The 13,455-nt window shown below is 45.8% G+C and overlaps 2 protein-coding genes across 2 annotated transcripts in view; one reads left to right on the top strand and one right to left on the bottom strand.

Annotated features, from left to right (window-relative positions):
• LOC144807732 (uncharacterized) overlaps nt 1-13,455 on the top strand; it is a 770,734-nt gene that overhangs the window by 70,323 nt on the left and 686,956 nt on the right. The gene's annotated exons all lie outside the window — the stretch shown is intronic.
• Nucleotides 1-13,455, bottom strand: part of LOC144807730 (uncharacterized) — a 105,787-nt gene that overhangs the window by 24,783 nt on the left and 67,549 nt on the right. Inside the window, exon 2 of the mRNA XM_078673396.1 lies at nt 4,841-4,893. The gene's annotated coding sequence lies outside the window, so the exon portion shown is untranslated. The remainder of the gene's footprint in view (nt 1-4,840; nt 4,894-13,455) is intronic.

The raw sequence follows: 13,455 nt of genomic DNA, 5'->3' as shown, positions 1-13,455 counted from the left end.
CCTAGAAGATCTCCTCTCGGATATCCCTGTGGGTGCCGCGATAATTCTGGGAAAAAACACAGTTGATGGACAGAATGTAGAACAATGTCATACATTCACCCCAGTACAGAGATCTGGGCCTAAATCCATCGTTTTTTTGCACTCCACGCCACCCTGGGTTAGACACTGGCTATATGCAAATCAGCTCTGACCCTGTGCCTCATGGGAACAGTCCAGTCCGAACTACCAAGCCATGTCTTTCCCAGACCGGAATCAAGCATCCAAGGACCGGTTTCTGGCTATCAGCCTTCATCAGCCTGGATAGCTTGACTCCAGTGGTGTGGAGACCCTGGGACTCATGTCTGAGCATACCCAACACACTTGGGGTGAAAATTGCAAAAAACACAGTTGATGGACAGAATGTAGAACAATGTCATACATTCACCCCAGTACAGAGATCTGGGCCTAAATCCATCGTTTTTTTGCACTCCACACCACCCTGGGTTAGACACTGGCTATATGCAAATCAGCTCTGACCCTGTGCCTCATGGGAACAGTCCAGTCCGAACTACCAAGCCATGTCTTTCCCAGACCGGAATCAAGCATCCAAGGACCGGTTTCTGGCTATCAGCCTTCATCAGCCTGGATAGCTTGACTCCAGTGGTGTGGAGACCCTGGGACTCATGTCTGAGCATACCCAGCACACTTGGGGTAGTGAAGTAGTGTGGCTCACTGGTTAGAGGCGGCAGACCCGAGAGCAGAGGACGGCCCGGGACCAGGGTTCGATTCCCGGCGCGGCAGGTTTCTGGACCAGGGTCAGCGGACTCGATAATTCTCTCGCCTCGGTGCCCACTCTGATCAGCGATCACACTCGGCAACTCTGGGCATTAGCTTGCCTCATCTTCACTAACGGCCCCACCAGACCGCCGGGGATGCCTGGTCTCACCCTGGAGATACCCATTAAGGGACCATCTCTCAGGGAAGCCAGGAAGGGTTTCGCAGCGGTCGAAGCGCCTTGGGACCCTACGGGTAAGTAGTGCGCTATATAAATGCCTATACATTTACATTTACATTTACATTTGGGGTGAAAATTGCAAAAAACACAGTTGATGGACAGAATGTAGAACAATGTCATACATTCACCCCAGTACAGAGATCTGGGCCTAAATCCATTGTTTTTTTGCACTCCACACCACCCTGGGTTAGACACTGGCTATATGCAAATCAGCTCTGACCCTGTGCCTCATGGGAACAGTCCAGTCCGAACTACCAAGCCATGTCTTTCCCAGACCGGAATCAAGCATCCAAGGACCGGTTTCTGGCTATCAGCCTTCATCAGCCTGGATAGCTTGACTCCAGTGGTGTGGAGAGCCTGGGACTCAAGTCTGAGCATACCCAGCACACCTGGGGTGAAAATTGCAAAAAACACAGTTGATGGACAGAATGTAGAACAATGTCATACATTCACCCCAGTACAGAGATCTGGGCCTAAATCCATCGGTTTTTTGCACTCCACACCACCCTGGGTTAGACACTGGCTATATGCAAATCAGCTCTGACCCTGTGCCTCATGGGAACAGTCCAGTCCGAACTACCAAGCCATGTCTTTCCCAGACCGGAATCAAGCATCCAAGGACCGGTTTCTGGCTATCAGCCTTCATCAGCCTGGATAGCTTGACTCCAGTGGTGTGGAGAGCCTGGGACTCACGTCTGAGTCCCTACTGGAATCTAGGGATTTGGAAAGCACAGAAGAGGATGAGATATGGGCTATTCCGGAGCCCAATATCCCTCGGATCAGAGCATGGTCCCCCTTAGCTCTTCAAATTAACCCCTTCGATGCTTGTGATGGAACCATTCCGTCATCGTCACGGCTGAGCTGTGCTGATGACGGAATGGTTCCGTCACGACCGCACCCTGTTCTGGAATGTCCAGCACAGGGGTGGAATCGGCGCCGCACGGAAGCGGTTAAAGCACTAACTCTCAGATATTCACTATGAGCATGCAATGGGCGGTTTCCCTTAGATTCCCCTGGTAGTTTTACCAACAATAGGCTGGCCCTCTCCTCAATCCTAGACTATATACTTCTGGAGACCAGAGTATGGTCGTTAGCTTCTGATTTTAGTGTTATACCACGTGAGGACAGTGACCATAACGCGCTGATGGTAAATCTAGCAATCTCCCCTGGGGTCGATCACAGCCCAGATCATATCAACCAAGACGATAGGCTTCTCCTCAGTAACAATAGGAAGAGAGTGAAGTGGCCATGGTTAGAGAATTCCCAGGAAAAAATGGCAACACTATATAGGGAGTTTATCCCAGACCTTTAGGCTATGCTAGAATACGTGCTGTTAGACCTGGCACCTTGGCGTGAGTCTCCCTTCCACTTTTTGCTGCTGTGCCTCATATGATTTTCTGGTGTTAGCTGCTCAGAGCACTGTGCCACTGCCAATCAGTGCCACAGTGCAAGTGCTCCCTGTATAAAATGTGTACAAAGATTGGTTTCCATGATTGGCTTATTTGGTTTACTGTCAGACCCCAGTAAAGTACACCAGGAGTGCCAGGGCTTGTAAATACAAATGCTGCTGGTGGTCTTGCAGCACTGGTTGTGCCACCCACAGAAGCGGCCTGGTAAAATGTGTCTAAGGTCTGCCATTGCAGAACCTGCATGCAGTCTGGTACTGTCCTGCTGACTGGGCAAAGGCTCCCCCTTGGCAGTTCGGACTGGACTGTTCCCATGAGGCACAGAGTCAGACTGATTTGCATATAGCCATGTCTGAACTGGGGTGGCAGAGTGGGCTACAGAACGGTGATGGATTAAACCCAGATCTTTTGACTGGGTGTGAATGTTTGATTGATTCAGATGCTCCGTCCATCACCATCCCCTTTTGTACCGCTTTTGGCCGCCATAAGTGTGGCAGGGTATGCTCAGACGTGAGTCCCTTGCTCACTTTGCTACTGGATTCAAGCAAGCCGGGCTGAAGACGGCTGGAATGCCAGAAACCGGTCCTCGGAAGCTTGTTTACGGTCCAGGGAAGACATGGCTTGGCAGTTCGGGCTGGACTGTTCCCATGAGGCACAGGGTCAGACTGATTTGCATATAGCCATGTCTGAACTGGGGTGGCAGAGTGGGCTAAAGAATGGTGATGGATTAAACCCAGATCTTTTGACTGGGTGTGAGTGTTTAATTGATTCAGATGCTCCATCCATCACCACCCCCTTTTGTACCGCTTTTGGCCGCCATAAGTGTGGCAGGGTATACTCAGACGTGAATCCCTTGCTCACTTTGCCACTGGATTCAAGCAAGTCGAGCTGAAGACGGCTGGAATGCCAGAAACCGGTCCTCGGAAGCTTGTTTCTGGTCCAGGGAAGACATGGCTGGGCAGTTCGGGCTGGACTGTTCCCATGAGGCACAGGGTCAGACTGATTTGCATATAGCCATGTCTGAACTGGGGTAGCAGAGTGGGCTAAAGAACGGTGATGGATTAAACCCAGATCTTTTGACTGGGTGTGAGTGTTTGATTGATAACAGATGCTCCGTCCATCACCACCCCCTTTTGTACCGCTTTTGGCCGCCATAAGTGTGGCAGGGTATGCTCAGACGTGAGTCCATTGCTCACTTTGCCACTGGATTCAAGAAAGCCGGGCTGAAGGCGGCTGGAATGCCAGAAACCGGTCCTCGGAAGCTTGTTTCCGGTCCAGGGAAGACATGGCTTGGCAGTTCGGGCTGGACTGTTCCATGAGGCACAGGGTCAGACTGATTTGCATATAGCCATGTCTGAACTGGGGTTGCAGAGTGGGCTAAAGAACAGTGATGGATTAAACCCAGATCTTTTGACTGGGTGTGAGTGTTTGATTGATTCAGATGCTCCGTCCATCGCCACCACCTTTTGTACCGCTTTTGGCCACCATAAGTGTGGCAGGGTATGCTCAGAAGTGAGTGCCTTGCTCACTTTACCACTGGATTCAAGCAAGCCGGGCTGAAGACGGCTGGAATGCCAGAAACCGGTCCTCGGAAGCTTGTTTCCGGTCCAGGGAAGACATGGCTTGGCAGTTCGGGCTGGACTGTTCCCATGAGGCACAGGGTCAGACTGATTTGCATATAGCCATGTCTGAACTGGGGTGGCAGAGTGGGCTAAAGAACGGTGATGGATTAAACACAGATCTTTTGACTGGGTGTGAGTGTTTTAATGATTCAGATGCTCCGTCCATCACCACCCCTTTTTGTACCGCTTTTGGCCGCCATAAGTATGGCAGGGTATGCTCAGACGTGAGTCCCTTGCTCACTTTGCCACTGGTTTCAAGCAAGCCGGGCTGAAGACGGCTGGAATGCCAGAAACCGGTCCTCGGAAGCTTGTTTCCGGTCCAGGGAAGACATGGCTTGGCAGTTCGGGCTTGACTGTTCCCATGAGGCACAGGGTCAGACTGATTTGCATATAGCCATGTCTGAACTGGGGAGGCAGAGTGGGCTAAAGAACGGTGATGGATTAAACACATATCTTTTGACTGGGTGTGAGTGTTTGATTGATTCAGATGTTCTGTGCATCACCACCCCCTTTTGTACAACAAATGATTAATAGTCAGCACTAGCGACATTAGTAGATGTCGACTTGTGTATAATTAACTTCCGAAGAGGAGAGTTGGATTCAGTTCGAGTGAAATTGTATTTGTAAGGACTCACTTACTATATAGCATTAAATACGCAGCGTGAAGAAAAGGAAAAACACTAGCAACCTAATACAGTGAAAATTAACTGCAGTCTAGTTATTTTCTTATTATTTCATGAACAGTTAACAGAGGCAAGATTAGTACAAAACTCTCAAAGGTGAAACAACAATTTAACCAATATTAAACCAATACTTACCAGTAAAGAATCCCAATTTAAGGCGTCGGCTTTGACCAAATAGGTGAGAAGACCTGTAAGGGTAAAAAGACACAGAATTAGAAGGACAAAGACAGGATATAAATTTACATTAACATTTGTTTTAAAAAAACCTTCAGTTACAGCAGATTGTAGAAAAGAAAGATAACAAGACTACCTAAAAAGAAGAGGAGCATAGGCCACATCCAAGGCGGGTAGGTGAGAAGGGGAAACATCCTTTAGCATAGAAACACCCAAGGGAGATTTTGTATTTAATTTGTGTCATTTCTTGCAGCTAACACTTCAAGTTAGTAAGAAGACAAGACGTCTGAAGGAGCGAAAGAAAACTCAGACGCGGAGTGGCTGTCTCTTCTCTGTCCCATCCCCTTTCCCCTGTGGAACTCCATCAGCCTTCACGCTTGGAACTGTGTGTGGCTGGGTAGTTTCAGGAGAGAACTGGGAACTTGCGGCATCCTGCTTCTGTGCAAATTGGAAGAGCACGATCTGACAGAGAATCTGGCAGACGCACCTGACATGGACGAACGAGAAGTGAACCTATACTCGTGAACCTTCTTCCTCATGGCCAACTCCCAACTTTCAACACAGGCAACAGCTTGTTGCAGAGTCTCTTTAAGAACATTGACAAGCCTTTGAACCACACCATTGCTTTGTGGATGGTACAGGGCAGCAGTCTTATCATTAAACCCCCTGGAACTCTGAAACTCCTCCATGACTGAGGACGTGAACTGAACACCATTGTCTGACAAGAGTGTTAACGGGAAACCCTCACGTTCAAATAAATCTTCTAGAAACTCAATCACTACACCATACTCAATGGAATTAACCACCTTGATATCAGGCCAATGGGAAAACATATCAATACACATGATCAAATAGCGTTCCAGAGTCTTCAACTTCACAGGTCCCAAAATATTTATAGAAATGTCCACCACGGACCAGTAGCCTGTTCCCTAATAACTATGGGTTGCATCCTGCACTTCAATATCGTGTCACAACACGCATATTCAGCACATTCACGCACCAACCTCTCTACATGTACATTCAGGGCAGGACACCAATATGCTTACCTGATCCTTTCTTTTGTCATGGCAATGCCCATGTGCGAGGTGTGAGCACTCATTACTAGCTTATCCCTTAGTGCAAGGGGTGCAACCAACTTACTACCACGCATGAGGAGACCACCCCCCACCGCCAGATCTTCCCTAACTCGCCAAAAGCCTTCGAAGACCTCTTCACAGTCCTTATTCTCACACCAGCCACCTTTGACGATGGTTAGGACTTTCTGCAAGTCTAAATCGATCATGTAATGTTCACTCCACTCACTCTCAGAAATCAACCCTTCACTAATTACACACATTAATATCTTCCTCCAGTTCTTCACCTCCAAAACAGTCAACATCATCTGTCGTTTGACACCCCACACCCCGAGTCTTGACAGACAGTCTGGCAGAACTGTAGAGCCACAACCCACTTCTGTATTCCATGGGAGACAAAGTCAATGTCTTTCGTGGAGAAGACTTCCTTAAGAGGTTTGTGGTCAGTAAGAATTCGGAACCTTTTCCCCCACAAAACCTTTCTCAGCTTGTGCACCACCCAGAAAACACCCAGAGCTTCTTTCTCCACAACAGAACAGTTGCATTCAGCACCCCTCAAGGGCCTAGAGACTAAAAGAATGGCTTTATCCTCCCTATCAACCTGCTGCAAAAGAACTGCTCCTAACCCCTAGTCATGAGATAAGATACCTTTGTGGGGTCAACTTCCTAGACAAGGTTCTTCATTCAGATGTTTCTTAATGCACTCAAACTCTTCCTCACAGCCCTTGGACCAAACAAATGTGTTTCCCATCTGGAGGTTTTTCCCTGCAAGGTTCTTGCAGGGAACTTGTGATAAAATTCAGCCATGCCCAGAAACGTTTCAAACTCTTCTTTGTTTAAAGTGGTGTGCAAATTACAAAGGGTATTTACCAATGAGTCTTTCGGTTTGATGCCTGCAGCGGACACAAAATGCCCTAGGTACTCTACAGGGGTGTGGAATTTAATGAAATATGTACCTGTCCATGGGACAAGTAGCTTCATAAATCTACTTGTCCTGTCACAAAATCCACTTGTCCCATTGGTGCCATGTAGTGCGTCGTCAAATAATGGCAGCAATATCATTATCGAAGAGCTCTGATAATAGCCTCTCTGGTTATGTCAGGCTAATACCATAGAAGGATTTGAATTTCGGAAGTTTTTGCCAGCTATTCTCTAATCTTTCCCATACTGAGAAAGGTCGGAAATTTACCCCCGACAACGGCAGAAGTAAAGTTTCTTCCAGGGCTGGGAAAAATGTGGTTGGAGAAAAAGTGAACTTGTAAACACTCAACAGATTTCCTCTGGGGCACATTCACATTTGCTCATGCGAAGATGCAAATCACAAATATTTTCTAGGACTACGGTTTCCTGGCCTACTTAAGGAAATTCATGTGAATTGAAGAAAAATTTAAATCTGCATTAATACAAAGACATATACCATGGGTGAACTTTTGTGACTTTCTTTAACATTTGAGCCCCTAATTAAATCGGAGTTAACCAAGACCTTTTGTTTTTATTAAAATACTATTTCTTCCTATCTATCAGTTGGCTTCATTGCGTGTGACAGCATTCTGCTCTTTTTTCAGTGCCAGGAATTTCTATGGCATTGTAGCCTTTATGAGACCAAATACTGGCTGTCTAGTAAGAACACGCTGGCAAACAGCACCATTCCTACCTGATAATCCCCAGGTAGAGAAAGGAGCATAGTGTAGGTCAAGTGAGTAACCAGAAGATTAAACTGCCCCCTACTTTGATCCAAAGTTCTTATTACACCAAGCAAGCAAAAAAAGTCATTGGAATCCTCTCCAGAATAGTTCTCTTGTCTCTTCCATCTAAGCATCTATCCATTCATCCTTTCACCCACTGACACCTAGCATTTCACCTTTACATTGTCACCCATTCATTCTTTCATCCATTAGCCTTTTACCAATCTGTTTGTCCATTTGTTTATCCGTCAGTCTATCCGCTCATCCATATCCAAACCTACCCATCCATCTAAAAACGTATCCATTTCAACCATTCATCCATACACCCACGCTTTCACTCCATCTATCCACCCTCCCTTTCACTCATCCAGCCATCCATCCTTCCTTTCTTTCACTCATCCATCCACCCACCCTTCTACCCATCCATCAATCCATCCTTCTACTCATCCATCCATTTATTCTTTACACTCATCCATCCTTTCGCTCTCTAATCATTACGCCCTGTAACCCATCCACTCATTCACCCTTTCCTTCATTATAACATCCTTTGTCCATTCACCATCCCCGTCACTCAACCATCCCTGTCGCTCATTCATTCATCCATCTAGCCACACTTACACTCCCTCATCCTTTCACCCACACATCCATCCATCCTTCCACTCACACCCTTTCACATTAATTAAGAGTCTTTGTCTGCCGAGCTGCAGACAGAAGAGGCTCATCAAGAGCTCCACCTCTACTGTTGCTACTAAAGCGGGGCGTTCACGAAGCCCCTGTTCAAACCTATCCTTCCATCTCCAAACCTATCATTCAAACTGATCCATCCCACCTTCCTTTCACTCATCCATCCTTTTGCTCTTCCATCCATCCTTTCACCCCACATATCCTCCTTTTCACTCATTCATCCACCCTTTCACTCATCCCTCCACCCATCCTTTCACCCATCCATCCATTCACCCCCTCCATCCTCCTTTCCACTCATCACTCCACCTACCCTTTCACTTCCTCCATTTATGCTTTCGCTCATCCATCCGCCCTTTCACCCCATTCATCTTCCGTTTTGCTCATATATCCATCCACCCTTTCACTAATCCCTCCACCTTTGATTTGATTTTGATTTGATTTGTAAATTTATACAGCGCAACGATTGCCCATGGGTGTCTTGGCGCTAAGATAAATCCTTTCCAGCCATATGGCAGAGTCTGATGTTTATTCGGAAAAAAGCCATATTTTTACTTCCTTTCTAAAGGTTTCTAAAGATGGACAGGTTTTTATTTTCAAAGGCAGTTGATTCCATGTACGTGCTGCATGTATCAGGAAACTTCTTCCTCCGCAATTAGCTCTTTTAAATCTGGGAACAGCAATTAATTTCATCTGGCCCGATCTTAAAGGTCTCATGGGTTCATACTGTTTCAAATGGTCCCTCAAAAACTGTGAACCCTTTCCCTGAAGTGCCTTGTATGTTAGACAGAGTGATTTAAATTTCACCCTCTTTTCAATTGGTAGCCAGTGTAGATTTTTCAGTCTATGTCTGATCGGCTCAAACCTGGGTGCATCCAGAACCAGTCTAGCTGCTGTATTTTGTAGATGCTCTAGTTTATCTGTGATCTTTTTCCAGGCTCCGGCATATAGACCATTTCCATAGTCCAGTCTTGCTAAAGCTAATGCTGTAACTACCGTTTTACGAGACTCTTGTGGTAGATATGGAAATAGTTTTTTTATCATTTTTAAGATGTACCAGAGTGATGACAGCTTGTTGGCTTGAGCTTCAAATGATAAATTCATATCAAGAGTGAAACCCAAATTCTTCACTTTTTCTGATGATCCAGGGCATCTGCCCATGTCCTTGGGCCACCAGGCGGGGGACCAGATGTTTGTGTCACCCCCTATTATCATCACTTCACTCTTGTCTCCATTGAGCTTCAGGCAATTCCTTTCCATCCATTGGCTGACCTTTATCATACAATGTTGGAATTTTTCTGCTGTTTCTTCTATGTCTTTATTGATGGTCAATACAATCTGAGTGTCATCAGCGTATGATATTGGGGTGAAACCACAGTTTCTTATTATCTCTGCAAGTGGGGCAACATAAAGGTTAAAAAAGGGTGGGACTTAATGATGATCCCTGCGGAACTCCGCATGGTAGAGAAAAGGCTTTAGATTTCGATCCTTCTACTTCTACTGTAAAGGTTCTATTAGCAAGATAGGATTCAATGAGAATACACGTTGAGTCATGTATTTCTGCTGTTTTTAGTCGTTGTAAAAGAGTTTCATGACTGACCGTGTCGAAGGCCGCCGATAAGTCATGTAATATCAAGGCGGCCTTCGCTCCATTGTCCATCACTTTTCGGAGTTCTTCTACTGCTGTGATTAGAGCAGTTTCTGTTCTGTGTGCTTCCCGAAAGCCAAACTGAGAGTCATCGAGCCAGTTACCGTCAATCAGATAGCGGGATAGTTGTTTATTCAGGAGTTTTTCCAATATTTTGGCAGCGAAAGGAATTCTAGCTATGGGTCTATAACTGCTTGGTTCGTCTCTATCCAGATGGGGCTTTTTTAACAGTGGTCTAATGAAATCTTTTTCCAGTCATCCGGAAAGGTGTTGGTATCGATTATTTGGCCAAATAAACTTGCTAGTACAGTGCTCATTTGTTCTGAACAAATGTGCATTATTTTAGGCGGACATGGGTCTGTTGGGCTGCCTGAGTTAATGTTAAGTAATTCCTTCTGAATTTGGTCTTTTGTTGGAATAGTGAATTGGAACATTGTAGGTTGGACTGATTGTTCCTTAAAATTTAGTGTTTGAGCCATGACTTTGAGCCATGACTTTATCTGTTTGATTCGTTTTATCGGATTTGTATTTTTTAAAAGAATCGTAGACTGACGAGACTTTATTTACAAAGAAATTACCCAAAGTATTACAAAAATCAGGTGATATTTCTTCTGGCGTGTTGTTTTCTATTTTTGAAAGTTTTTTGACAGTGGAGAAAAGAGTTTTGCTAGAGTTTTTTGATTCATTATTTTTTTGGACAAAGTATCTACTTTTCTCTGATGTTATAAATTTTTTATAGCTAGCGAGTATTGTTTTGTATTCTAATCTTTGCTGTACCTCATAGTTAACTCTCCATTTCTTTTCTGCTCTTCTACATTCTTGTTTTTTTTTCCTTCAGAGCTTCTGAGAACCATGGCTCTGAAGGGGTTTTTCTTCTGAGAGTGATTTGCTTCACTATTCACCCACCCATCCATCCATCAACCCTTCCGCCCACCCATCCATCCACCCCCTACCCACTCAGCCATCCATTCATCTACTCTATCTCTCGCCCATTAATCCACCCTTTCAATAAGCCATCCATCCTTTCACTCCTCAATCCACTTTCAACCCATCCACCCACTCACCCATCCCTTCATTTACCCTTGCACTTATCGTCCATTCTTTCACAAATCCATCCTTACATCCATCCTTTCACTCATTTATCCAAGCATCTATCCCTTCACCCTTTGACTCCACTCATTCATCTATCTATCCATCGAGCCTTTCATTCATTCATCCATGTATCTATCCATTCACCCTTTCACTCAATAATTTATGCATCATCCACTTGTGCATGTATTTTTCCACCCTTTCACTTATTCATGCATGCAACTATCCATTCACACTTTCACTCATTCATCCATGCATCTGTTCATCCACCCTTTCACTCACTCATTCACCCACCCACCCTTTCAAGTCCATTATGGGCCTTTGTCTGCGGACCTGCAGACTGAAGAGGCCCATCAAGAACTCCACAGCTGCTGTAGACGCTACAGCGGTGTGTTCACAATGCCCCTGGTGGAGGCACAAAATGAGATGAGAGGCCTAGTGCAAGGACAGAATTGGGGAGCGGTCTTCGGCCTGCATGAAAGCCTCTTGGGGAAACTAATGAGTTTGAATATAAGCCCTCGATGATGTAAGATATGAGAGGCCAAGGTGAGCAGGTCAGGGATGTCAGAGAGGCCTGCAGAGGGTGGGGGGTGGGGCTAGCAGGTTCAGGCACCGGGTGTAACATAAGGTCTATAGGAAAGTCAAAGTGCAAAGAACGGGGTGCATGAGAAGGGAAAGCAAAGTGAATTTAAGATGAGCAGGGATATTGGGGCCCTATGAGGCCCAGGAGTGGAGCAGAGAATACAAGGCAGGGATAAGACGGTTCAAGTCAGAGCAAGGGGCCAAGAGGCAGCTAAGACAGCCTCTTACATGACAGTGCTGTGAGTGTTCTGGAGCTGCAGAAGCTTGATGTTTGTCTCATGCTCGAAGAAAATAAAAGGACCAGGGGAGGTCCTAGAAGCCACACGAGTGCAGGCCCCAGCTTTTGCATTAACCCTTTCACTGCCAATAAACTGCTCAGAGCAACTTATTAACTGGCTGTGACCTACAGGGTTGAACAGCTGTTTATCGGATTACTATAAAACTGTCTACTTGTCCTTTAGATACAATACAAATTAAAACCTCTTGCCCTCCTAGGAAATCTAGATGTCTCGGGCTTCAGGAGATAGGAATTCCCCACCCCGACTCTATTTCTTTGACACCAAATTTGCACTGGTCAGCCCTAAGGGTGAGGTAAGCATCGCTTAACTTCTTCAATACTGACCTCAGCCTTCTATTATGCTCCTCAAAATCCACACCTAAGACGAGCACATCATCTGGGGACACATTGACACCCTGAAGGCCTCCAAGAATGCCCTTCATCGCCCTCTGAAAAAATGAGGCTGCAAAAGTCAGTCCAAAAGGCATTCTTAGAAATCTAAAGGTACCAAAGGGTGTTACACAGGAGGTAAGGTCCTGGGAAGAGGAGTGAATATTCTGACTGTTCTGAAGAGGAGTGAAGGCTGGCCTGGTGATAGGCGGAGGTGAAGTCCAAGGAAGAAAAATGCCTTGCTCCCTCAAGAGAACTCAGCATTTTAGTTATGTTGGGTAAAGGGTAATGATCAACACTAACTGCTTTGTTGAGCTCCCTCGAGCTGACACAGAGCCTGGCCTCCCCTTTGGCTTTGCTGGCCATAACAACAGGAGAGACCCACTCCGTTGCTTCAACTTCTTGAATGATGCACTTGCCTAAGAGATTGTCTAATTCAACTTTAATGCTCTCCCTTACTTACAGAGGGGAATTCCTGACCTTAACTGTTTTTGGAACAGCGTTAGATTTGACCTTTACCAATGTACATAGTTATTGAGACAAACCCAGTTCACCAGCAAAGACCTCAGGGAATTCCTCGATCCAGTCTCAATTAGCATTACTAACAACACTAACTGGTGGTAATTATTTTAGGCAGACAGATCTCATTGGGATCACGTTGATGGGACCAACTTATGAGCGAGTCCTGCTTCATCGAGACATAGATTGTACCAGGGATGACCCTTCCTTTGAAGTCAATCGTGCCTCAGAAATAACCCAAAAACTCAATAGTCACCCCACCTTAACCTTTTGGTCTAATGTCTGGCTTCAACAGGGTGACTTTGCCCAGAAGATTACGCTCATAAAATGTTTTTGGGACTAGAGTTATCTTGGCCCCAGAGTCGAAGAGCATGCTCATTGGTGCATCATTGGTCAAAACTAGATCCTGAGGGCCATCACTAGCATTCCCCGTGACTGGTAGAATATTGATTCCTTCCAAATCTCCTTCATAAAGATCAACTTACTTTTTTATGCTTGTTGCCCGTTCTGCAGCTCTTTGAGACGCGACCTTTTCTATCACAAGTTCTGCACATGGCCTTCCAGCCTGGGCAGTCTTTAACCTGTTGGCTGCTGCGTGAATTTTCCGCGTGCGGGCACATTAATGAGTGGGC

Source organism: Lissotriton helveticus, chromosome 1_2 (assembly GCF_964261635.1).
Source record: "Lissotriton helveticus chromosome 1_2, aLisHel1.1, whole genome shotgun sequence".
Classification (NCBI taxonomy): Eukaryota; Metazoa; Chordata; class Amphibia; order Caudata; family Salamandridae; genus Lissotriton; species Lissotriton helveticus.
This window is presented reverse-complemented; position numbering and strand designations above follow the sequence as displayed.